The sequence below is a fragment of the Haliotis rubra genome, unplaced genomic scaffold (assembly GCF_003918875.1).
Source record: "Haliotis rubra isolate DU_JTF1 unplaced genomic scaffold, ASM391887v1 Scf638, whole genome shotgun sequence".
In the NCBI taxonomy this organism is placed as follows: domain Eukaryota; kingdom Metazoa; phylum Mollusca; class Gastropoda; order Lepetellida; family Haliotidae; genus Haliotis; species Haliotis rubra.
The window spans coordinates 514554-541066 of record NW_025767344.1 but is presented as its reverse complement, the minus strand read 5'-3'; the positions used below and the strand labels follow the sequence as shown (position 1 = coordinate 541066).

The following is a 26513-nucleotide window of genomic DNA, read 5'->3' as shown; positions in this document are numbered from 1 at the left end:
GAGTGCTAAATTGGCCTAGAATGCCTGTACAATAATAAGAAAGCTGTGGTTGGCTCCCGAGAAGTGCTTTGATCGGCGCACATAAATACAGCTGTGGAGGATGCAGAGTCATTCAGTCACCAGCCGGCGTGCAACAAGGAACGATACTTGCTTCTACACTATTCTATCAAAATGTGTGACGACGAATTTGCCGCGTTGGTTTTCGACAACGGCTCCGGCACTGTAAAGGCCGGGTTCGCCGGTGATGATGCCCCAAGAGCTGTTTTCCCCTCCGTCGTGGGTCATCATCAGGTATTACACTTAATTCTGCTAGTGTCATGTTGACATAGGACAATTTAACAAGTTTGTTGGGAAGATATCAGTTAGGCGATTTTATTGAAAACAGGGTTCGTTCAAAACTGATATTCAAAAAGATTTACATCTGACAGACAGACAGATTTTTATTTATACAAGTGGCCTAGAGGTCAATAGTACATGTGTAAAATTTTAACAGTGAATTTATGCGCAACCTGTAAATTTGCGAATTATAGGAACATCTATAAATCAGTAAATACCCATTTACCGTCTTCAAATAGATTACAAAATGGACATTGAGTATCTATTACATTTACAGTTTTCGTAAATCGTGCCGCTTGAACTTTGAAGTTGTGAGCGTTACATCTAAATTTAGTAAGCGTACGTTTACGTTGTGCTGATATAATCTCAGAAAGATAAACCTCTGTATTAATGCAATCTTTATATTCTGAATAGAAGCTGACACAAGTTGATAACATTATTTCATTATACCAGTCTTCTTGATAATGTCTTTGTATCTGCTAGAATACGTCACGGTGAATGAAATATTCCTATTGCCTACATTCTAAGCGAGCCACACATTTCCAAAGCCATGACTAAAAAGAATAGTTCTAATGAAGGAAACCCAGTTAGTATCTCCAGTATCATCTAATGTTTTAAGCATTTCCAAACTACTTCTTGTACATCGTGAAATTGGCTGTGTCATCAATCTTAACCAGTACGAAATTACCCGACATCGGGCATTAATGAATGGTGGAAAACGTCCCCATTCAGGTAAAATAACCTTGTTCGCAGTTCTGTAGCCAACACGTAACAAATACTTACAGAACTTTGAATATACGTTTTCAATATTCTTGTTTATGTTAATGCCCCATGTTTCAGAACCGTACAACAGAATTGGTTGAATTTTTTCCATCAAACAGCTTAAATGATGCGTGGATCGGTAATTCTGTATATTTACTTATGGATTGCTTTATAACATGCTGAGCTCGTTCAGCTTGCATAGCTAATGTTTCACAGGCTCTGGAAAATATATTTTAGCAAGAAAATGTAAGATTATATTTTCCTAAACATTTGTAATATGATACCACCTCCAATACTTGGCCATTAAGGAACCATTTTTCACTATTAGAAATTCTACCACCATTTTAAAATACTATTACTTTAATTTTACTGATATCTGTGTGCAAACCCCATTTCAAACAATATCCATTTTGAGTAGCTATCTTGCATTGTAACTGGACAATTGAATCGGCAAAAAGCACAACATCATCTACAAATAACAATAATGAAAGGTCTCTGAATGATTCGATAACATTTCCGTTAAGGAAATTCTTCAACATATAAGAAGAAAAGTACAGGGGGTAGAATGCAGCCTTGTCTCACTCCGGCACTGTCACACATGCATCAAATACATCACTCATTTGGAATTTACTGGTTCTAAAAGATGCTCTCACATTGGAGTACATATTACGCAAAAGACGTTGGAGTTTGCCATGTATACCTGACTGTAGTAAGTCATATAACAGTTTGGATCTATTAACGGAATCAAACGCTTCCTTAATGTTTACGAATAGATAATAAAACGTCTGCCACAGATACTTATGGATATTGCTACTGAGAGTAAATGTATGGTCAGTAGTAGAGCATTCTTCTAGAAATCCCTCTTGGCACTCTGATAAAGTTCACGAGTGGATATTTCAAGATTAATGCGATTATCTATTATAGTGGAATGTAACTTATAGTTAAAATGAAAATATGATTGGTGACAGCTTTCAATATATGTGTAAAAAATAATAAATCATGTGACACCAAAATATATTTTTCTTTCAAGACTGCGGGACAGAAGGAAATCTTCGTTGGCGAGGAGGCTAAGTACAAGAGAGGTATCCTCACACTCAAGTACCCTATCGAGCACGGTATCGTCACCAACTGGGACGACATGGAGAAGATCTGGCATCACACCTTCTACAACCAGCTTCGTGTGGCTCCAGAGGAGCACCCCGTCCTCCTGACAGAGGCTCCCCTCAACCCCAAGGCCAACCGTGAAAAGATGACCCAGATCATGTTCGAGACCTTCAACTCTCCAGCTATGTATGTGGCCACACAGGCTGTTCTGTCTCTGTACGCCTCTGGTCGTACCACGGGTATTGTTTTGGACTCTGGTTCCCATCAGTGAAGGCTACGCCCTTCCTCATGCCATTATCAGGTTGGACCTGGTCGTGATCTAAACTGATTACCTTACGAAAATCCTGACTGAGCGTGGCTACTCCATCACCACCACTGAAGAACGAGAAATCGTCAGGGACATCAAGGAAAAACTGTGCTATGTTGCGCTTGACTATGAATAGGAAATGCAGAAGGCTGCCTTTTCCTCTTCATTGGAGAAGAGCTACGAGCTTCCCGACGGTCAGGTCATTACTATTGGCAACGAGAGGTTCCGTTGTCCAGAGGCCCTCTACCAGCCATCACTCATGGGTATTGAATCAGCCGGTATCCAGGCCACAGTATACAACTCCATCATGAAGTGTGATGTTGATATCCGTAAAGATTTATATGCCAACACTATTCTCTCAGGAGGTAGCAGCATGTTCCCAGGAATGGCTGATAGACTGCAGAAGGAGATCACAGCCCTCGCTCCACCAACAATGATGGTCAAGGTCATCGCTCCTCCAGAGAGAAAATACTCTGTCTGGATCGGTGGCTCCATTCTTGCCCCCCGGTTGACCTCCCAGCAGAAGTGGATCAGCAGGCAGGAGTACGATGAGTCCGGCCCATCCATTGTTCACAAAAAGTGTGTTTAGGAGCCGACACTGGATACGACGGTGGCATTCAAGCAAACACCTTCGGACATTGAGATTACCCCTATCAATTACTGTTCTTCAAGTTGTTTCAACTGTTTTCATATTGAAATGACAAATACCTGGTGCTTAGGGTTCTCTATAATGTTTTGAGCGTTTTAATCTTTTCTCACATGTTGGCTTTCTCAGTTGGTATTGATAACTTTCTTTGTGCCTATATAAAAGGAACTCTATAGTCTAAGGGTATTGCTGGCGTAGGTCGAACCATCGATAGTGATATAGGGTAATTATGACGTTGTCGTTACGTATCTATATCTAAGCAACACAAAACGACTATGTCATTTATGTTGGGTATTTTATGCAGATGAACAGATTATATGTAGCTCTGATTGCTATTAGTGGTGGTGTGTGGTCCTCTCAGTTGAAGTTAAGCAACGTTGGGCGCGGAGAGTCCTTAGATGGATGACTGTGTTTGGTAACCTGAGAGATTCTGGGACTTCAGTCCTCCCCCACAACGAAGCACATGTGATACATGCGATCTCACCTTGGGCAAGTGTGTTTGTTCAAAATTGCCTCTGTTCACCCAGCAAAAAATGGGTACCCGGTGAAATAAGTCGTGAGACTATTAGCCTTCTAGCGCCTAACAGGCAGCATGGGTTATACGGGGTAATGAAGATCAGATTGTGAGCTTTGAGCAGGATATCTAGCCTGGAAAAGACGTGTTATAAATATTCTCATTATTAATATCATTACCAGTTTAATTTATCAATCCACAACTGGATAACGGATAACTGTTACACAAACACAGACTCAGTATGAGTGAGTTGAGTTTCACCATGTTAACGTCATTATAATTGCTTCCACGACTGAAGCTGTGATAACTATGATTTTCACATCTTAGTTGTTTATCTCTTCTGAGGCGACAGCGGTGTGTATTCTTGATCCCCGTCTGACCCCCTTTGTGGCAAAGTAAGTACATGTCATCCAAATAAAATATTCTCCTTAATGGGTTTTGGCTCATATTTGAAAGACAAGATTGATTACTCAATATATACTCTCCCCAAAAAGAAACGCATGTAGGAATTTCAACTGTATTTTTTATGTTTATTTTGAAACATCTTGTAGGCGTTATGAGTCAATGAAATATAGCAAAATTGCACACTGGGAATGCAGACTTATCCGTCTTTGGCACCAACTCGAGGAAAGTCAGTTTGAGTGTCACATGGAGACGTGTGGTGGCGCTGAAGTCAATACCTCGAGTGACCACCGTGGGCATCCAGAACTGCACGGCATCGCCTCGGCATCGAACGAATAAGTCTCAGAATCTCGTGTTGCCCAATCACAGCCCACTCTGCCTGTAGTGCCTGTGCGAGTTGCTTAAGTTTCTGGGGCTGAGGGTTACGGCGTCGCACCCGTCTGTCCAGGGCAACCCACAGATGTTCGATCGGGTTTAAGTCCGGTGATCTTGAGGGCCAGGGGAGCACATTGATGTTGTGGTTCTGGAGGGAGTCTCTAGTGTGACGTGCTGTGTGGGGCCTGGCATTGTCCTGTTGAAACAACTCCCTCTGGCGATCAATGATTGGAAGGAGGTGTGGGCGTATGATTTCGTCACAGTACCGTTGAGCTGTCAGTTTGGCCTGGATCATCACCAAATCACTTCTCCTACGGCAGGTGAATTCCCCCCACATCTTAACACTTCCCCGGCTGAATCTGTCCACCTGGGGAACGCAAGCGTCGGCGAAACGTTCACGTCGACGTCTGTACACCCGCATTCTTCCATCGCGTCGTTCCAATAGAAATCGTGATTCAACACTGAACTAGATTCTACGCCAATTCGGTGGGTTCCAGGCCTGAACGTTGGTGCAACATTGACCTCGATGTCGACGATGTTGTTGTGGAAGCACAGGGACAAAATAAGGTCTTCTGGCACGTAAACCAGCCTCTCAACCTGTTCCTGGCGGTTCTGCAGAAAGCCTCCTCAATGCGTAGACATTTTTCGAGCGGTACTGGTCGCCGTAGCTGTTCGATGACGCAGGTGATGTACCCGGATGAAGCGATCCTGCAACGCAGTGGTCGCTCGAGGTCGCCCACTTCGAGGGGCATCTGCTACCGAATTCTGCCGGCGATATCTCTCACAGAGCCGTGAAATGGTGCTTTGGTGAACATTCATGCGTCGGGCACGGCTGCACGTTGAGACTGGCCAGCTTCAAACAAACCAATGGCGATATGATGGTTGGCTTCACTTAGACGTGGCATTTTACGTTCGTCAACAATATCCCCAATAATACGGTGAATAATCGACAGACAGCGATCAACCTTTTTATACCCATCATTGCGACTATCTGATCCCCAACTTTCACGTGCATTGCATATGAATTATGTATTCTGTGACACTACACGCCGAAATTGAAAATCATGCTGTTAAATACGGGTTTTTTACGGATGGTGCGTTTTGTTGTGATGTTTCAAAACATAAACACCATAGGACCATAAACAGAGCAAACCTTTTGTAAAATTAATCACGTTTGCTTAATTCATTGCTATATGAAATTGCTATTTTCATGATTCGGTTTTTTTTAGGAGAAGTATACAGGTATATAGGATGTCTTGCGAATATATTCACATAATAAAGCTCCTACACGTATATAAGAGGTTGCCGCCTTGGTGATTCATTTGTTTGACTCTGGCTGTTGGAGAAAGTAACAGTGATGGTCTCTCTGACTGTTGGAGGGTGTAACAGTGATGGTCTCTCTGACTATTGGAGTGTAACAGTGATGGCCTCTCTGACTGTTGGAGAGTGTAACAGTGATGGTCTCTCTGACTGTTGGAGAGTGTAACAGTGATGGCCTCTCTGACTGTTGAGAGTGTAACAGTGATGGTCTCTCTGACTGTTGGAGAGTGTAACAGTGATGGTCTCTGACTGTTGGAGAGCGTAACAGTGATGCTCTCTGACTGTTGCAGAGCGTAACAGTGATGGCCTCTCTGGCTGTTGGAGAGTGTAACAGTGATGGTCTCTGATTGTTGGAGAGTGTAACAGTGATGGTCTCTCTGACTGTTGGAGAGTGTAACAGTGATGGTCGCTCTGACTGTTGGAGAAGTGTATCAGTGATGGTCACTCTGACTGTTGGAGAGTGTAACAGTGATGGCCTCTCTGACTGTTGGGGAGTGTAACAGTGATGGCCTCTCTGACTGTTGAGAGTGTAACAGTGATGGCCTCTCTGACTGTTGAGAGTGTAACAGTGATGGCCTCTCTCTGACTGTTGGAGAGTGTAACAGTGATGGTCTCTCTCCTGACTGTTGGGGGAGTGTAACAGTGATGGTCTCTCTGACTGTTGGAGAGTAACAGTGATGGCCTCTCTGACTGTTGGAGAGTGTAACAGTGATGGCCTCCATCTGACTGTTGGAGAGATGTAACAGTGATGGTCTCTGACTGTTGGGGAGTGTAACAGTGATGGTCTCTCTGACTGTTGGAGAGTGTAGCAGTGATGGCCTCTGACTGACTGGAGAAGTGTAACAGTGATGGTCTCTCTGACTGTTGGAGAGTGTAACAGTGATGGCCTCTGACTGTTGGAGAGTGTAACAGTGATGGTCTCTCTGACTGTTGGAGAGCGTAACACTGATGGTCTCTCTGGCATAACCATAGCCGATTGTGAGGCTGTGAGTGTATTATCTCTGACTGTTGAAGAATGCAGCAGTAATGGTCTCTCTGGCTGGTGTGTTGCCTGGTAGCACGCCTAGAGAGATCTGAGAAGTGGAATGAGATTTGACTCATCTAACGCACGAATGCCGGTACACATACCCAACATCTCCCACCGTGTATACTCAGGATATATACACAAAGAACTTAGTAAGCACCACCTCTATTTTGGCAATGATAGGTTTTCGACACATACATAAAACTTCCCGTGGTGACCACGATGGAAAAATATGAGTTTTTCTGATCCGTATGATCCTTTGACTCATTAAAAAAACGACAAATAGATTGGAATCCATGTTGATTTTATGATGATAAATGCTAATTTTTTTAAAAAAACTAATTTTCAAACAAAAGCATGTCTGTACAAGTATGGCCCTGAAATGATTCATGGTTATTGGTGAATGTGAGCATTCAAAATGTCATTTTGCGTGTCCTACACGATTCAAGGTCAGTACCGAGTGTCACCTCCATGTGACTGCATCATGCCGGCCAGTACTCCCTCCTCATATCCCCCTGACAGCCTCCCTGATCCTCTGAAGGGCAGTCTGCACGCCATTCCTCGTGTAAAGCAGATTCCGATTGGGCTAGGCTCTGTACAGGAGGATCCCTATGTTGCACACGACGACCAATCATATCCAAAGGATTAATATCGGGGCCCATTCAATCGTGAGATATGCCAGGGGATGCTTAAGTAAGTTCTTTGTGTATATAATTTAAGGGAATAATTAATGTAACACTTGTAACTGCCCTGATATCAATATCCTGCTCGTGGAACATGCCTGACTTCAGCCCCGGCAAGTGTACAGAAGTAGTCCCAAACTTCCTGTAATGGACCGGTGCGACGTGAATTTATCGATACATGATGTTGACAGCTTGTACGAACGCTTCCAGCGGTTTGACAAATGGTCACAGTGACATACTGATTAAAACCGCTCAGCTATTGTTTACAATTTTACTTCTTTTCAATTTTAAATGTAAGTCTACATTTCATAAAAAGTATCTACCTTCAGTAATTCCGATGCTTCCTCTGACAACATACGAAAATGTATTAATATTCAGTAAATAAATATACAGCGGATACAGCTTTTGAGAAAAAGGTGCACAGTTCATTTCACTGTTTAACTGGTCATTTAATAAACTTTCAGGACAAAGGAGGAGGTGCGCACACACCACACACACTAACTTACACTCACTCTCTCTCTCTCTCTCTCTCTCTCTCTCTCTCTCTCTCTCTCTCTCTCTCTCTCTCTCTCTCTCTCTCTCTCTCTCTCTCTCTCTCTCTCTCTCTCTCTCTCTCTCACACACACACACACACACACACCTCTCTGGATACGCCTATGGAGATGGAGTTTCAGACACGAGGGTAGGCCATGCTGCATTCTCCACGAAGTTTGGATTTGCGGGGTACTTGAGGGCGCGGTCATATCTTACGGTCATGAACGTTGTTCTACTGGACCGTAGTGATGAACGTAGTGAAACCGTAGTTTGGTCGTAGTGCCATGTTACCACGGAGTAGAACGGTCAACACAACGGTGCAGTAGGGACGATACGGTCCACTGGAAACTAGGGTCAACTGCGTTCAAACTGCGGTAACAGTAAGGTCTTGGCATTCAAGTTAACCGCAGAGATATTTTGGAACATGTTGAAAAATTGTTTGTCTAAACACGGCCAAATCATGGGTTTTGCTGAAGTTCAAAGTACGGTCAGAGCTACGGCGATCTACGTTGAACTACGCTTAAATGCGTCTAACTTACGTTTTTACTACTGTCAAACACGGGTATAATACGTTCTGCTAGGTTCATGCCCCACTACGGTCAACTACCCGCGAGTTTGTAAGATGTGACCGCCGCTTTACTCCTTATATGGTGGAAGCCAGTGCCTGCTTTTGAGAAACGATGTGAAAAATGGCATACCAGTGACATGTTCTTTGTTGTGACGTCATCACAATGTCCGTCAACGGTGTAATCTGCATTACAAACATACTGTGTAGTTCCGACAGTCTTATCAAATCAATCTGAATCATAAACAAAAATATCATTTCTCATCTGAAATTATATACATTACCGCCCCGTGGTCCGCATAAGCGAGCACTGAAACATGGGCCATGCATATGCAGTCAGTATACTGTTTGTGGTGAGTAGGACACCCATGTTTGGCATACTGCGGCATGGACCAGACAATCCAGTGATCACCAGCATGAGCATCGATCTGCGCAATGGGAACCGATGACATGTGTCAACCAAGCTGCGGCACGGTATCTCAGTGGGCTAACACTTAAAACAGGCATATTTCTGAAGTAGAACACACAGGTACTCTAAACATACACATGCAGACAGACAGACAGGCAGGCCAACAGTACAATGTAAATATATTGCAATGTATACAATGACAGCGCTACCATGCAATTCGACGTAAATAGTATACCATAGATAGGCAATGTTAAGTGAAATATACAGTTTATGACGATTTGATTCATTGCGATTTATATTGTGTAGTAAGGCTAACTTGTACAGTAGTTGCGTCATCCTTTGTTAAAACAGCAATAAACTTTTCTTTTTGATGGTTGACTTTATAGACATAAAGGTAAGTATTTATATCTTAAAACATGTGAATATTGAGGGCATTCTAAAAGTATATGGTATTCATCCTCTGTGAGGTTACAATGATCACAAGTGGTAATTTGATCATACGGGTGTTAAGAAAACCTTGCAGCTTTTATCTTAAAATCATTGCCATTACATCTCTAGTTACATAGTTACTACCTAGATAGATAGATGTTAGAGACGATAGATATAATTCAGGTTTGATAAAGGATTTAAACTCATCATAATAACTAATACTACTTGAAGAATGGACGTCATGGAACCATTCCTGCTGGTATATATCTTTACAGCGTTGTTTGAACATTTTAGAAAAAGAATCCTGTCGACAACATCTTGTGCGATCAATACATGGCCAAATCCACATTGAAACAATAATTCACGTACAGATGAGAAAATATTTCACAGGTCACTCGCTTGCTTTCTTTACCATTTGTACTAATTGGCGTTGTGCCTCGTCGTTATCCAACGCACACAGTGACTTGATTCGTTACCAGCGCAACTTCGGCTGCGTTTAACAGTACTTCAGCCAGTGTATTGTATTAGTCGGAATTTTACAATGAATGAATGAATGAATTAAGAGCAAGAATTATATGTGAATGAATGAAAGAAATAAAGAAAAATAACAAAAGAAAGAAATACATATGTGAATGAATGAACGAATAAATGATACACCATGACCATCCCTCCCCAAACATGTTAAAGAACGCAAAACCATCGGTAGAACACATGTTAACATCAGCTGTCCTTTTTACAAAAATCTACTTTGGAGACATTTTTTAATTAGTAACTAATTCAGATATCTTATTGCATGTGTGGAATGGCATGGCCATTGACAGAATGTTAACTGACACCGTCACAGACCCCTCAAAACAGAAAGTTTAGAACTATGACAAAGTTGCTAAAACACCTTTCCAGTTTTGTCACATACTAAGATCAACAAGAAAGAAACAAGTTATAGAACCATAATACCTCAATCATCACAAGCATCAATGGCGGATCAGAACAGATCATGGAGTCATATTTTCACACACACTCAAAATACACCCCAACAAAAAATTAAATTATGAAAACTATCACTTACTTACTTCGCAACACCTTCACCCGATGGCATATTCCCTCATACAAAAATTAATGGTGTATGTGAATGATGTTTTCAGGAACAATAACTAGAAACACTTTCAAACAACGCCATATTGGCTACATTGGTCACGTATATACATTATATAGTCTCCTGTACCCGTCGAATGCGAAAGTATATATAGACTATATTCATAATACACACAATTCGTGTATGTTAATGTAATTTGGTATGTATATCACTTAAAGAGTGCTCGCTCGTCACCCGAAGCACCGGGTTCGATTCGCCACCGATGCAATGTGAAGTCTATTTCTGGTGTCCCCCGCCATGATATTGTTGAATATTGCTAAAAGCGGCGTAAAACCATACTCACTCACAATTCACAAACGACGAGGTGGCTTATACTTTGGAATTAACCTCCCTTTGATAAAATGGCAACGCTGCGTAAACTTTTCCGAACCTTTAAACTGCAGCGGGCGGGAGGCAGTCGCCATGTCACCTCTTCTTCTACTGTAGTGCATCGGATTCATGGCCAGCTGTACCTGTAGGAAGTTCGGCGATTTATAGAAGACTGCATGGCAACTGTTGGAACACGCGCGGACCATGCCACCTCTCTGGCGAACAACTTGGTAACAGCTGATCATAGAGGAGTATATAGTCATGGCCTCAACAGACTAGGTGCGCACCTTACTGTAATCGGTCTACGCTAAGGTTGTATCAGGACGTCGCGGAACAGACCAGTGGATAAATAGATTTCTATCGATTTGAACCTGTTTCTTTAGCGTATACTACATATAACTCTTGTTTATGTCCAGAAATCAGTGTGTGAACCAGCGAAAATAGTATTTGCTAAATGATTTACTGCCATGTTTTGCCATCAGAAACAACATGTGCATCTTTATATCGGATCGTGATAAGCCTTCTTGAGTTTTTATGTGGTTGTGACTCACAAATAAATGTTTGTTATAGATAAAAGTACATTACATGAGGTCAATCCAGAAAGACTGAAAAAGAAAACGAATTACGGTTTGTTTGAAATTATACTTTAATGGTAGTGCGTTCTATGTTAGCTAATGTATCTGTGTTTACAGAACTATATAATTTGCCCCTCAAATATACCTCCGATATCATGTTTGGCCTTCATTGTCTTGGCATGTGTATAATTTATTACAGCAGAGACCATACGTATCGTATTATATGGTCTCTGATTTCCCAGTCGAACCTTTTGGCAACAAATTGTCATTTGCTTGTGTTGTCTTTTACCGCCCTGCTGCAGATATGTACATTCATTACATCGAATCAGAATAACAGTCAAACACCGAACCAGCATTATCCGGGAGTCGGCCGCCACAGCACACGTAGATGGCAACAACGTTCTTGGTCCAGTGGTGAGCAACTTCAGCTACGGATCTCGCCATCCGAGAAAAGCATGTCCGCAGGGGTTTGGTGGCCGCTAAAGGTAATTAGGTACCATCTATACTGGACGTATCAGTATAGATATCATCGTGATCTTCAAAATTATCCGAAACGCTGATGGATGTTTAAAATATTAAATAATAAATAAATGTTACTAATAGTCAAGCAGCAAAGTCACAACATAAGAACAACTGAAGTTTTTTAAATGTTTTCAAAAATATAAAACAGGAGGCATTTTGATAGCTTCATTATTTATTGGGTCTTTGATAAACAAATCCGTAGCATCTGTTGTACATAGCTAAAGAATGATTAGCATGAAGAATGAACGTTAGGTAGGGACAGTATATAGATTGTACTTGAGGTTAATAACAAACATCATGCCATGAGTATTTATATTAGAAAGGAGGAAGAAGGTGAAAATTCATGACCATCATTTGTCTATTCAGGCCTGAAAAACCAACATGCAAATGTTCAATTCTTCTACGTGTTGCAGGGTCCAACCATTTTGGTATTGCAGGCTGGTATTCCATGCTGGCAGCGCAACAGGGCCTCCTTTGTGAGTTGAATTTATCAAAAAAAAATTTACTAGTATAACATGGGTGGCTGGTTGTTACACTGTGCGGTGCTGGCTTTATGGGAATATAACAAGGACTGGTCGGCCCGGGAGAGGGTATACTGGTCGGCAGGGGTATCCATGTTAATCTGTAGTATCTCAGCTAGCTTGCATAACTGCCAGCAATGGTTCAGACAACAAATAAACAAGCAACGCTCACACATGCATACAAACATGCACACACTCATCAGAATAATCCTAAATTCAATGTTAAACACACCACACCCCCTCACCTCACCTCACCTCACCTCACCTCACCCACACCTCACCTCACCTCACCTCACCTCCACCTGCACCACCTCACCCTCACTCACCTCCCCTCACCTCACCTCACTCACCTCACCTCACCTCACCTCACTCACCTCACCTCACTCACCCCAACCCACCCCAACCCAACTCAACTCAACTCAACTCGCCTGTGTTAGATGTCAGTCAACTTTGTAACAGATGTTGACATAATCATGGCACAGATGTTGCCTAGATAGTGACATTATCCTAGGTGTTACATTTTTCAGCTGCAATCACAAGTCTTGCATTACACCAAACGAAAACAACAACATGACTCAATCCCTGTAATATCTGAGGCGTGAGATACAGAAGCTCAATAACCCAGACATGCAAAACATGCCATCCACTATTTGTTGATGTTGTAATGTAATTTGTATACCATTTCAATCGATAAGGAACTTTTACGACAGAAATATGCATTATGAAAGCGTACAATAAATAAATTCACATCATCATCATCGTCTATAAGGGAAGGCAGTTATATATATGTAATTAGACTGTGCTCTTGTGTATTATGTTAAGCATAATTTAAACATAATGTAATGATGTGTTACTGAGTGCTGTTGTTTGTAATGTTAAACATCGTATAGTAAGGTAAACGGACTTTCACCAACACGTTCTCCTTCGTCTAAACAAACGAGAGCTAGAAAGGTATAGTGGAGACTGAGAGACGTACCACACCTCCCAGTGTTCTGTCAATACTTATAAGGCACATATGATCTGTACAATAAAGAACTTAGTTATGCACCTCCCTGACATATCTCATGATTGAGTGAGCCCTGATTTTACCCTTTGGAGCATGTCACGAAACATGATTGGTCATTGTGTGTAACAAAGGGATCCTCCTGTGCAAGAACCTGGCCTCCAGTTTGAGCTGCTTTACATGAGGAATGGAGTAGACTGTCCCTTCAGAGGATCAGGAGGTTGTCGGGGATATGAGGAGGAGGTGCTGGCAATCGAGTGGAGTTACACTTCGTATTGACCATGAAGGACAGCATTTTTATTTTTGTGTTTCTTCGCCAGCCCGACCAATCTAATTTATTGCAGACACCCCAAAAACTTCTTTTTGTTCATTCCAACACCGCCGACTCGACCCTAAAATGCACCTACCTTTATATAAAATGTTTATCTATCTAAAATGTTTTAGTCAGTCACTGCCACAAGTCCAAAGAATACGAGACATTGTAATAAGAATAATAATAAATGAGAATCAAGAACGTTAATCGGATAATTTTGTCTCTATTACCTTTTTAGGTATTGTTTAGTTTGTTTGTTTTTTTCGACTGGACCGACCCGATGCGTTCAGGAATTCTGGTACACGCAATACGGCTAAAAAGAAATGATGCCCTAAGACAATAAAATGACATTTTAATGTTCCCATGCACCAATAAATTCAACATAAAACATTCCATGGCCTTGGTTGTACAGACATGGTTCTGGTATGAAAAATCAGTTGGTTTTAAAATAAGCAATTATCATCATAAAACAATATGGATTCAATCATTTTGTAGATTTTAATGAGTCAAAGGATCATACGGGTCAGAAAAAACCAGTGCTTGATTTAAGATATGTTAACCTATTTCCTGCACCAGGTACAACCTCAGATAAAACCTTAGTTGTTACCAGCAAAATTTCAGTTGCAACGTTGTATGTTAAAACGTCAGAGGTTTCAGTGCACATAAACATATTTCCGTGATGTAGTACCCATGAAACATAGCAACACACGGCACACAGCTGATCGCTGTTTACAAGAGCCGTCATAGCCGAGAGGTGTCTAAAGGTAGCAATGTTTCGGTGCCATAGCTATTCAACGTTTAGGATAAAAAATGAGCTAGCATAATTATGCTTAGAATGTTAGATTTATTGTTGATTATTTCTCAATAATTGACTTGCACCTGGTGCAAGTTAGACTAATAACTTAGGTTGCACTTTAAAAATATTGGATTGCACCAGTGCAAGCAAAGCAAAGCTTAAATCGAGTCCATGAAACTCATGTTTTCCCATCTTGGTCACCATGAGATAATTAGATTACTTCGCAACAGCTCGAACATTTAGATTACTGTGTGAGGTTATCATGACATGTGTCCTAGAACCAGATCGAGAATTCTAAACCACGACCACAGATACCATTTATCTAAGGACGCAATTTGTTTGTGTTTTCGTAGCTTCCGTCAGGGATAAACTCTGTGCTATGGGTGGATTGTGTCAATAATACATCATATCGGCCTTTTCCCATACATGGCGAGAACATATGACTGTGTGTTCTGAAGCTCGTCACCAACACCACCACGTTGCCGATCTATTGAATACCATATGAGGGGTGATACATTGACTTCGATAATAGAGGTATATAAGCCGCCCGTCTGGACCGGGTGTAGTGGTTTACAGAACAGTGGTGATACACGCCCTCATATCTTTCTGCCAAAATGTGTGACGAAGATAAAAGCTGGTTATTATCGACAACGGCTCCGGCATGTGTAAGGCTGGGTTCGCCGGTGATGACGCCCCAAGAGCTGTCTTCCCCTCCATCGTGGGCCGCCCACGACATCAGGTAATTATTCTATGATGTTTGCGATGGTTGTTGGCTCATAGTCTAACTACCCGCGAAGATCTGGGCTAGAATTAGTCTTCAGTAACCATATACTGATGTCAAGAGGCGAGGGGCGGTAGGGTAGCCTAGTGGTTAAAGCGTAGTCTCGTCACGCCGAAGACCCGGGTTCGATTCCCCACATGGGCACAATGTGTAAAGCCCATTTCTTGTGTCCCCCGACGTAATATTGCTGGAATATTACGAGAAGCGACGTAAAAGTAAACTCAGTCAGTCAGTAATCGTATCCCAGTTGCGTAGATCGATGCTCATGCTGTTGATCAATGGATTGCCTCTTCCAGACTTGATTATTGACAGACTGCCGCGATATAGCTGGAATATTGTTGAGTGCGGCGTAAACCTAAACTTCACTTTACTCCACTCTGTAAATGAAGAGAAATGAGGTTCTCGAGTGAGGTGTTTGTTTTAGTTAGGTGTTACCAATATAAGTTGAGTGAGGTGTGACTGTATAGCATTGGTATAAACGTTGAATGACGTTCACGAACACAAAATGTTGTGTGTGTTCTGCTGTAGCGTCAGCACCTGGCGCCCTCCCAAAAATAGTATCAAAACTCATTCAGGTATCTATACAAAGACAAACACTGAAACATTTTGAACTGTAACAAAGGTTAAACGTAGAAAGGAAAGAGCACCCGTGTACTTTGTCTTCTTATATGGATACACAGGCTGTGCATTTCCGCGCTTGATATTGCACCAACTCCCTCGCATAGTTTGATCAGGACGAGCCGGTCGATCGGATTTCTGAGCGGGAATTCGAAAGGCGGGAATTATTCAGAGCATGCCGATCTCGTTCAATGAATGCATCTACGAATCCCAAAGACTCTCTGCAAACTATACAGCTACAAATGCTTATCGACCAACACTCCCAGTGTTATTGAAGGGGGTCATTAAGCGTTCACGCAGTGATCCGGCTTGGCATTTGTATTGGTAAACATAACGGGTACAAAAAGCCTCTGCCCAGTCAATGTGTTTCGCCAAGTTTTATGTCCAAATAGCGGATATGGAAATCGCCGTATCATGCATACAGAGTTATCGCAGGGATATGCTGGAAGCGAGTTTTACCGAAATCAAAGACAAACGTTATGTTCTAACAGTTCTTTGTGTGCAACATGTAATGAAAAACTGGTTTCATACTATGTTATTAGAAAAACGGATGAGCTTTAGTGTTACGCCGCTCTCAAAGCAATATTCCGCGCCATATGGGGACGGTATCTGTAAATAAATCGAGTCTGGGCTCAATTAATCCTATGATCAACAGCATTGAACATCAATCTACGCAATCCCGATCCATAGTTAGTCGCCTCCCACGAGGACCTTCTACCGGGTGAGAAAACGGCTTCAGATAAAGCTTGAGTTAACCTGTGATAAGCACCCTAGCTAGTGATAGGAGATAACAATAAACATTCAGCTTGTGTATTGAAGTCCAACGAGACAACGATTATTGGTAAAAAACATTGGCCAGTCACACCACACCCTTTGGTTCCTCGCAATGGATGGGGAACATGTCTAAAACCCATAATACAACCATTCCGGCCAGCATTAAGCCCTTGGTATTTCCGCATTACCAGTTAAAGACAACCGAAAAAGAAGACAACGGCGTCAAGAAAACGACACCTCACTTTTACAGGGCGCGACGGTCGGTACGACACAGAAAACAGCCAATGCCCGGAGACGAGGCTCAGTCCAAGAGAGGTATCCCATTACACCGAAGCATCCCATCGAGCACGGTATCGTTCGGTTAACCAGGACGACACGGAAGATCTGCACCAATCCTCTTCTATAACGAGTTTCCGTGGTTCCAGAGGAGTATCCCGTTCTCCCTACAGAGTTCTCCTCAATCCTAAGGCTAACCGTGAAAAAGATGACCCAGGATCACGCAGCCTGAGAGCTTCAACTTCCAGCTAGCGGCGTAGGCAATCCAGGTTGTTCTGTCTTGTACGCTTCTGGTCGTACGACAGGTATTGTGCTTTGACTCTGGTGATGGTGTCACCCACACTTGTTCTTTATCTGGCGTAGCTACGCCCTTTCCCCATGCCATAATGAGACTGGACCTTGCTGGCCGTGATCTCAATTATCGCTTGAGCGAAGGATCCTGACAGAGCAGCGGTTACTCTTTCACCACCACTGCCGAACGAAACGTCGTCATATTCTTCAAAGAGAAGTTGGCCTTATGTCGCCCTCGACCTCGAGCAGGAGATGGTTACAGCTTCCACTTCTTCCTCCTTGAGAAGAGCTACGAGCTTCCTGGACGGTCAGGTCATCACCATTGGTAACGAGAGGTTCCTGCTGTCCAGAAGCCCTCTACCAGCCATCTCTCTTAAAAGGGAATCATCTGGTTTCACGAAAACAACATACAACTCCATCGCGAAGTGTGATGTTGATATTCGGGTGAGGACTGTGTATGTCAACACTTGTAATTTCTTTGAGGTAGCACTATGTACCCAGGGAATCGCTGACAGAATGCAGAAGGAGATCGCCGTTCTTGCACTAGCATTTTCATGAAGATTGGTAGTCATTCGCCCTCTTCAGAGAAAATATTCCGTCTGGACTGGAAGTTTTATTCCCACTTCGTCAACCTTCCAGCAGATGTGGATCAAAGCAAGCAGGGAGCACGATGAATCCGGCTCCATCCATTGCACACAGAAAGTGCTTCTTAGTGACCGGATATTGCATAGACAAAGTAACATTAAAGCAACCACTATTAATCACCCAAAGGCCAAAAGCGTATAATTGTCAGAAATGTGTTGTGACCAAAATTACAAAATACATACGATTGTTTCAGTTATCCTGATAACTGTTCAGTTTGTGCTGCCGTGTATCATTCCAATGTTGTTTCCCTTCCATTTGGCATGTATGACATTTTCTTTGCTTATTTATTATATATTACATATCTTGCGTCAATTCTATCTCTAATGTCTACTCTTTGAATAGTTACAAAGAACGTACGTTGCTGCGTTGTGCATGCTGGTATGTTTCCTATGCAATCGTCAGTATATACAAAAGCTGTACCACGAACTACAGTTATTAATAAGCTGAAACCTACATGTCTCGACAGTATAACGTACAGAGTTGTACCCACAAACTACAGTTGTTACAAAGTAAGCTGAAAACGACATATCCCGTAAGCGATTAATTGCACCGTTTTACACGTAAGCAACACAACGTTTCTTTGTTAGCCGTTACTTATGTTGCAACAATTATACAAACACGCAACTTATGGAGCTTTGACTGCATTCAATCCCTAAAACATTTATTTTCATGATTTGGCAAAGTCTATGTCTATTATAAGACCATTCTAGTCCCGCTTGACTGACATTATTGTGTCAAAAAGGCACTTGTTTTCAAATAAAACATTCCCTCATAAAGAAGATATCCACCTTAAACTTGCTTCTACCGCATATCCGAAAGAAATAGACCGATGAACACAGAGAAAATGATGTGGGTTTTTACTTTAGGACAATCATTTCATTAAACAATATGTTTACTCGATACGTGAATGTAAAGTTAATGCGCTCAACATATGAACCCCCACCTTACATGACGGAAATACGGTTGTCGGTTATTATTCTTAACTGGGTAAAATAGTTCCTTTTGCTCGGTGGTGATGATTCTGTACATGAGATTACCATGTCAGGGAACCAAAAGCGACAACAAAGCCCTGACCAACTTCCCGATCCCTATTACATGGACTTGTACGAAAAGAATAAGCCTGAACTCTGGGCCTCTGGGTTCCCCACAAAGCGATTGTGGTGCAACGACTGTCGTAAGTCTATGTTAAAGCATAGGAGTTACGGTCTGTCTTAGGGTTACGATCGCTTTTGAGGAAACAGGGCCCAGGTTCTTATTTGCGCTTCACAAGATTTTAGTCAAATCAAAAGTCTCGAAATTGCGTTATCTTATGCTTTTTGTTGAAATATGCCCTGTAAAATATTATGTAGGACACCCTATTTCAAACTCAGCCGCCGAGTAACTTCATTGCCAATCCAGTTGTGTCTGAAAAATACAAGTCCCTCGCCAAGCACCCTGAGTAAAATTACATCGATCACTTTCTGTAGAGATCAAAGCCCATAACTGTGTATGCACAAGATCCAAAAAGCATGTAGCAAGGGAAGTAACTATTCCGGAAAGATCATTGGTGGCGGCATTTTCAGAAGTCGGTCTTCAAGTGGTTGACATAAACATGCACTATCCACAGAATCGAATACCAAGCATGCCCAGAAGATCAAGCAGCAAGTTTGAAAAAAAGTGTTCCGTTGGTGCAGTTAGGGGCCCAAAATCCGTTTGTTCGTCATATCCTGTGATATTGATAAATTCCTTTCAATGGAACCAAATTATTATTCCGAAGATTCCTATGGTTTCCAAAATATGTTTGGGGACGCATTTGCGTGATAAATTCCCTTGTGGTCTTCAGGCAAGGTGAGTATGCGTCAATAACGGGGTTTTATAACACCAAACAGTATTCATATAACAGGGATGGCACTTGGTCCTAAAACTTCGTTAAGGGGGGGGCCGTTTTATTACCAGAAGTAATAGACTGCTTTACATGCTACTCAACTATTGGATAATTTGCTTCTAACTTGCGACATGTTGTGAGGCATCAAAAACCAAATTCGGACCTGTAATTCACCAATTTAACTCCTTCCAGTCATGGCCTTTAAAGCCATTATGTCACGTGTGAATAAACGTGTACAACTTCTTGCTCGCCTCTGTGGAGAGTCGATAACAAACAGCGCGAGTACCTTGCTTGAAGTAGAGCAGTAATCGTTTTCTGCGCTTTCCTTTAGACCGTCGCATGCTTTGCAAGCGGCCATAATCGTCCCCGCGCTTTTCTTCAGATTCTCGCATGTTTTGAACGGGTATCGTTTGCCGTATAGTAAATGTGGAGAAACTTCACTCTCCTCGAGTTCCATGCGGCAAGAAAAATGGCGCCAGTATCTCTGCAACCAGGCCCTAGAAAATGTGACGATTCGTCACATCTTGCAATGTCAATCAATATAATGTACAGATTGCTTTAACTGTTTTATTTTTGGACAGGTCTACACCTCTAACTCAACATCTTTAGCTAGAATTGTTTAGTTTCTTACTGAGAAAATATCCAAAAACATGTGCTGCACTATTTTGATTTGCGTAGCGATCGCTTTGTTTACAGAGGTTGTATTGCTCCACGTATGCTGTCATCGAAGTTGATGGAGAGCAAAACGATGCAGCCAGTTTGATATTATCTAAATATGTACTGTCATAGACCTTACTTTGGGAGATGTGGAAGAATATATCGTAACCAAATACCGTAAAACATTATGAACAGAGCGCCGAAAAGCTTTCGTGAGTCCAGCCTCTTCTTATTATGAATATGCGCGTTTGATTACAAACAAAGAAAAGTCCGGTCACGTGATATGCAAATTAGCCCGTGGCGGTGATGTTATGTTAAGTCATGGTGCAGTGCCGGAGGTGCCGGGAGAAACTTTTGCGACGTTCTGGCAATGTATCCCTGGGCCGTCGACGATATAAAAGAAGTCCCTATTGGCACCTTCTTTCGTTAGGGGCACGTCTCAAATAGTTTTTTTTCCCTTTTAGCTACCATACGCTGTGTTTCATCGCGTGGTTAATGCTGCACAGATGTTTTGATCAGCAACTTTGCGTGGCGCTCTTTAGAGGTGGCACATCAATAAATGAATAACTTAAGTTCTCAAAACGTTTAAAGGTGTTGCTATGTGCTAAGTTTGGTTTGTCACAAAATCGCAAAGAAGCCCGTGGTAGTTTTGAAAGACAACTTTTTTCCCAGAAATAGCGTCCAATATCGCGGCCATCATATCCACGATAGCCACATTTGACGATGCCCCGTGTAGGAAGGCGCATAGACACCAAGCACGCCAAGTTTGAAAGCCGTAGCTCTTGTAGTTTCAGTGCAGCACACATTTTAGGAGGAAAGTAGTCGGGATTTTGGAAAACACCAGCAAAAGCTTCAATCCAAAATAGCGGCCAAACGGTGCATTTTAGCGACTCGACCCGTCAGGAGAAATTGTAGACATTTTGATTGCGCATCTGCTCAAGACATTTGGTAGTCATTGATCAGTAGTTTGCAGATATTTTGCTGTTGAATTTTTGAATTACTTTTGAATTCATTCGCCCCTTGCTATTGGGCATAGAAACTCCTGGAGATTTTGCGGAAACAACTTCAGCACCGTGGAAACCATGGTGATTTTTTCAAGCGATTCCATCCACTGGTGCTTTTGGTAGGAGTGGTACAAAAATCCGGCGGAATAATAAATAATAATAATAATAAAACATTATGAATTACAATAGGCCCCTGCCTCTTGAAGCAGGGGAGATTCTAATAAAACTTAACAAACAATCAATAGGTCTCCCTGCCCTTGCGGCAAGGAGCCCTAATTACAACATCGTTATTTTGTAGTTTTTCGGGGTTTTGACCCCGGAACTTGATAGTAAATCAAAAATGCTTTCTAATGGTCAAGGTCACCAAGGTCACGGGGGTCAAGGTCATTAGACCGGTCCGTCACAAGACAAAAACACGTTTTTTTGGCGAGCTAAGACGCCGTTGTTATTGCCTCTAGGGTGAAAGGAATTAGTGTTTCTGCTTTGCCCTGTCCCGATGTATCATACGCGCTGGTCAGATTTAGTGACAAATAAACTCTGTCAAAAAAGAAACGCAACCCCTGTCCTCAGATATGAAAAATTCGTTTGAATGAAGTTATTGCTTCCAAACTAAATTTTATTCGAATGTATTGAAATGATACACGTAATTAATGAAGATTACCATCCAAACAACTGCATTTGTACGCATAAGTGTATTTTATTGCTTATTCCGTCACAACGCATGAAATGACCCTCATGGTGACTTCGCACAAAAAAAACACATGCAAATCATGAAAATGGCAGTTAATGTAGGGGTGTATAAAAGCCCATGTGCTTGTATTATATTCATTCATTTGTCGCCGAAAAGCTGTGTTAAAAATGCCACGATTGAGTGCTGCCGACCGAAATATCGCCATTGGTCGTGTTCGCTGGAGAAAGTTTTGGAACTGTTGCATCGGCACCTAAATGTTCACAAAACAACGATATCCCGACTTTGGAGCCGCTACAACAACTTCAATTTGACCAACGATCGCCCGAGAAGTGGAAGGCCAAGAATCACGACCCCCTTCAAGATCGGTACATCCGTCCATCACCTGCGTAATCGGCATGCCACTACCAACCGTGACTGCCACACAATACCAGGTTTGAGGAGAGTGTCAGCTCAAACGATTAGGAACCGTCTGAAAGAAGCGGGTTTACGTGCCTGCAGACCAGTTGTTGGACCTGTACTACGCCCCCTACATCGACGCCGACGACTCAGGTGTGGTGCAACAACGTAAGGATACGGACTTTACAAAACTGGAGGCGAATCTGGTTTTCTGATGAATCACGTTTCTTTGCAACGTCACGACGGAAGACAGCGTCTGTATAGGAGACGTCATAAACGTTTTGCGCCCATCTGCGTCCGACAGGTGGACAGATTTGGCGGAGAAAGCGTCATGGTTTGGGGAACCATCTCATACAACCAGAAATCAGACTTGGTGATCGTTCCAGGGAACCTGACAGCCCAACGTTACATCAACCACGTGTTAGAGCTTCACCTTCTCCCGATTATTGACCAACAGACACAGATTTTCAACGGGACAACGCCCGGCCTCATACTGCACTTGCAACAATGAACTTTCTGCAGAATTCCAACGTCAATGTCTTGCCATGACCCTCTAAATCACCAGACCTGAACCCTATTGAACACCTGTGGGATACTCTGATCGACGCGTACGTCAACGTCAGCCGCCGCCACAGACGCTGCAACAGCTCGCCGTTGCACTGCAGGAGGAGTGGAGAGCCATTCCCCAGGAAAGAATCCGGCGTCTTCTCCGTTCTTGTCCAAGGAGATGCCGTGCAGTGATTGCAGCGCGTGCTGCTCATACGAGATACTGAGAAAGACGCCCCCCTGGTGACAAACTGGTGTCTGTGAGATGACTTTTGAAATGACAATTTTAAACATGCCCATCTGGGTTATTATTCTGCCAAATTTCAGACTTCTGTCTTAAATAATAAAAATGCCGTGTCGTCCTAAAACTTCAGATCAAAATCTCTAAAATACAGGGGTTGCGTTTCTTTTTTGACAGAGTTTATGTCCGCTGTCTGGCCGCATGTCTGTCCGTCAAAATGCTGTATAGCCATTTTCTCCGGAACTATGAAACATACAGACTTGGAATTTTGCATACTAGTACATGATTCCCTCCACTGTGTCTAATGATGCTGTAAAAATCAAGTTCTTTGGATTTCAACTTTTGTTGCTATGGAAACCCTGATAAATGAAAAACTTCAATCCAAGATGGCGGCCAAACGGCTGAAGATATCGAATTTTGACCCGCCCAAAAATGATCGCCATCTCATGACCAAGTCACATACCAAATATGGAAGCTGTTGGGTCAATAGTAGTGGAGCTAGATGCTGTTTTATGCCGTTTTGGAGTCCATTTTGCATTTATGCAGTTTTCAATCCAATATGGCCACCAAACGACGCATATTTTGATGAGCATCTAAGAACACAAAATGTCAAGCGTATCACGCTGATGCATAGTACCGATTTTCACATCTTTCTATGCAGACCCTGAGCAGCTACGCTGTATGAAAAGCAGTGTCATCAGAATGTGCCGAAATCAAATATGGCCGCCAAATGATTCACATTTTGACATGCACCAAAGAACAACAAATGTTAAGCACATCAAGTTACTGCATGCTGCCAGATTCTAGCTGCGTAGCTGAAATAGCAATGACGCTGTGATTGTTTTTGTAAATCCATGTGTGCAATTTTCAATCCAATATGGCCGCCAAACAGCCCATTTTTGTATAAGCATCTAAGAACACAAAATGTTAAGCATTGTACGCTTATACATAGTACGAATTTTCATGTCTTTCTGTGCGGAATTTGAGCAGCTACGTTGTTTCTAGAGTAGTGTCACCAGAATCTGCCGAAATCCAATATGGCCGCCAAACTATTTACATTTTGACATGCACCCAAGAACAAAAATGTTCACCATTAAGTTTCTGTATGATGCCAGATCTTAGCTGCGTAGTTGAAATAGTAATGACGCTGTGATTGTTTAAAGGTACATTTTAGTAAAACATAAACAGCAAAAGCAAAAATCTAGATATCCGTAACTAATCAAGAACTCGCAACATAGCTCGAGAATATTCATATTTGAGGTATATAGTTCATATGTGCAAATTTGCAAAGTTCTAGACATCACACATTCAGAGTTATGGATTGTGGAAATGCCTACCCGTCAAAAACGTGAAATTTCCTTAAATCCAATATGGCGGCCAAACGGTGCGTACTAGACCCATGGGTCCTGCAGTTGAAATTGAAGATAATCAAATTTCAGAGGTGGTCCAGAAATGTGGTAGTCATTGGACTTGTAGTTTCGGAGATTATTGCTTTGGAAATTGAAATTTTTGAATTAATTTTGAATTATCTCCCCTTTGCTATTCGGCCTACAGCCTTGAGATTTTTGCACAAACAACTTGATATTTTCTCAAGCAATTCTGTCCAGCGGTGCTCTTTGTAGGGCTGGTACAAAATACGGCGGAATAATAAATAATAATAAAAACTTTAACAATAACAATAGGTCTCCTGCCTTGCGGCAAGGAGTCCTAATTAATACAAGACATATTCAAATAGTTTTCACAAATCGATTTACAATTGCTTTCATTATTCTGTACTTGTTACATGTATGCAACATATTCGGGCTAAATTCATTCATGTGACATGCTACGCCTCACATAAACTAACATTATATTGCGGCACATTGACATCACTGATATAAATAAATCATTTCCTGATTTGTACCAATATTGTGCTCACTGTAGCCTCAGTTGCATCAGATTACACTGTTCACAGGATTCAAGAAAGAATGTCTACATTTTGTCACTTCGATGATAGAGCTGACCTATTTAATACATCTAATAATCAGTGATAAGCTCATATCCCCCATTCGTATAATGCATCAGTTGTAATTGACAGTTTAGTTTTCTTCCCTTTACCTTCCTTTACGATCCGAATAACAACTAATATTGTCCGCGACGGTGAATAAAGGTGTCACCATTGTATTCTAAGTCAGTCACCAGAAACACTTTTGTGAACAATGGATGGGCCGGACTCAGCATACTCCTGCTTGCTGATCCACTTCTCCTGGAAGGTGGACAGAGTGGCAAGGATGGAGCCACCGATCCAGACGGAGTATTTCCTGTCTGGGGGAGCGATGATCCTGATCTTCATTGTTGGTGGAGCAAGGGCTGTGATCTCCTTCTGCATTCTGTCGGCGATACCAGGGAACATGGTGGTACCTCCTGAGAGAATAGTGTTGGCATACAAGTACTCATGGATATCAACATCACACTTCATGATGGAGGTGTATGTTGTTTCGTGGATACCGTCTGGTCCCAGACCCAAGAAGGATGGCTGGAAGAGGATCTCTGGACAACGGAACCTCTCGTTACCAATAGTGATGACCTGACCGTCGGGAAGCTCGTAGCTCTTCTCCAGGGAGGAGGAAGTGGAAGCTATAGCCATCTCCTGCTCGAAGTCGAGGGCGACAAAGGCCAGCTTCTCCTTGATGTCCCTGGCGATTTTTCGTTCGGCAGTGGTGGTGAAGTAGTAACCGCGCTCTGTGAGAATCCTCATCAAGTAATCAGTGAGATCGCTACCAGCAATGTCAAGTCCCATGGTGGCGTGTGGTAAGGCATGTCCATCATAGATGGGAACAGTGTGGGTGACACCATCACCAGAGTCCACCACAATACCCGTCGCACGACCGAAAGCGATCAGAGAAAGAACGGCCTGACTGGCCACATACATAGCTGGAGAATTGAAGGCTTCGAACATGATCTGGGTCATTGTTTCACGGTTGTACTTGGGGTTGAGGGGAGCCTCTGTCAGAAGAACGGGATGTTCCTCAGGATTCACTTCGAGCTTTTCGAATATGTGATGCCAGATCTTCTCCATGTCGTCCAAGTTGGTTACAATACCGCGCGAGACAGGGTATGTGAGTTCGCAAGCACAGTACTGTAAGCG

General features: G+C 42.4%; 1 long non-coding RNA gene and 2 pseudogenes across 1 annotated transcript; 1 reads left to right on the top strand and 2 right to left on the bottom strand.

Moving 5' to 3' along the window:
- The window catches only part of LOC124256745, a 61249-nt pseudogene that overhangs the window by 33631 nt on the left and 1105 nt on the right, over positions 1 to 26513 (bottom strand).
- LOC124256746 lies at positions 172 to 2645 on the top strand (annotated as a pseudogene).
- On the bottom strand, positions 2324 to 26313 carry LOC124256748. Its single transcript, XR_006893076.1, has 3 exons — positions 26285 to 26313; positions 22778 to 22780; positions 2324 to 2426 (listed from the first exon to the last, which is right to left on the bottom strand). It is a non-coding gene; the product is annotated as an uncharacterized LOC124256748 (long non-coding RNA).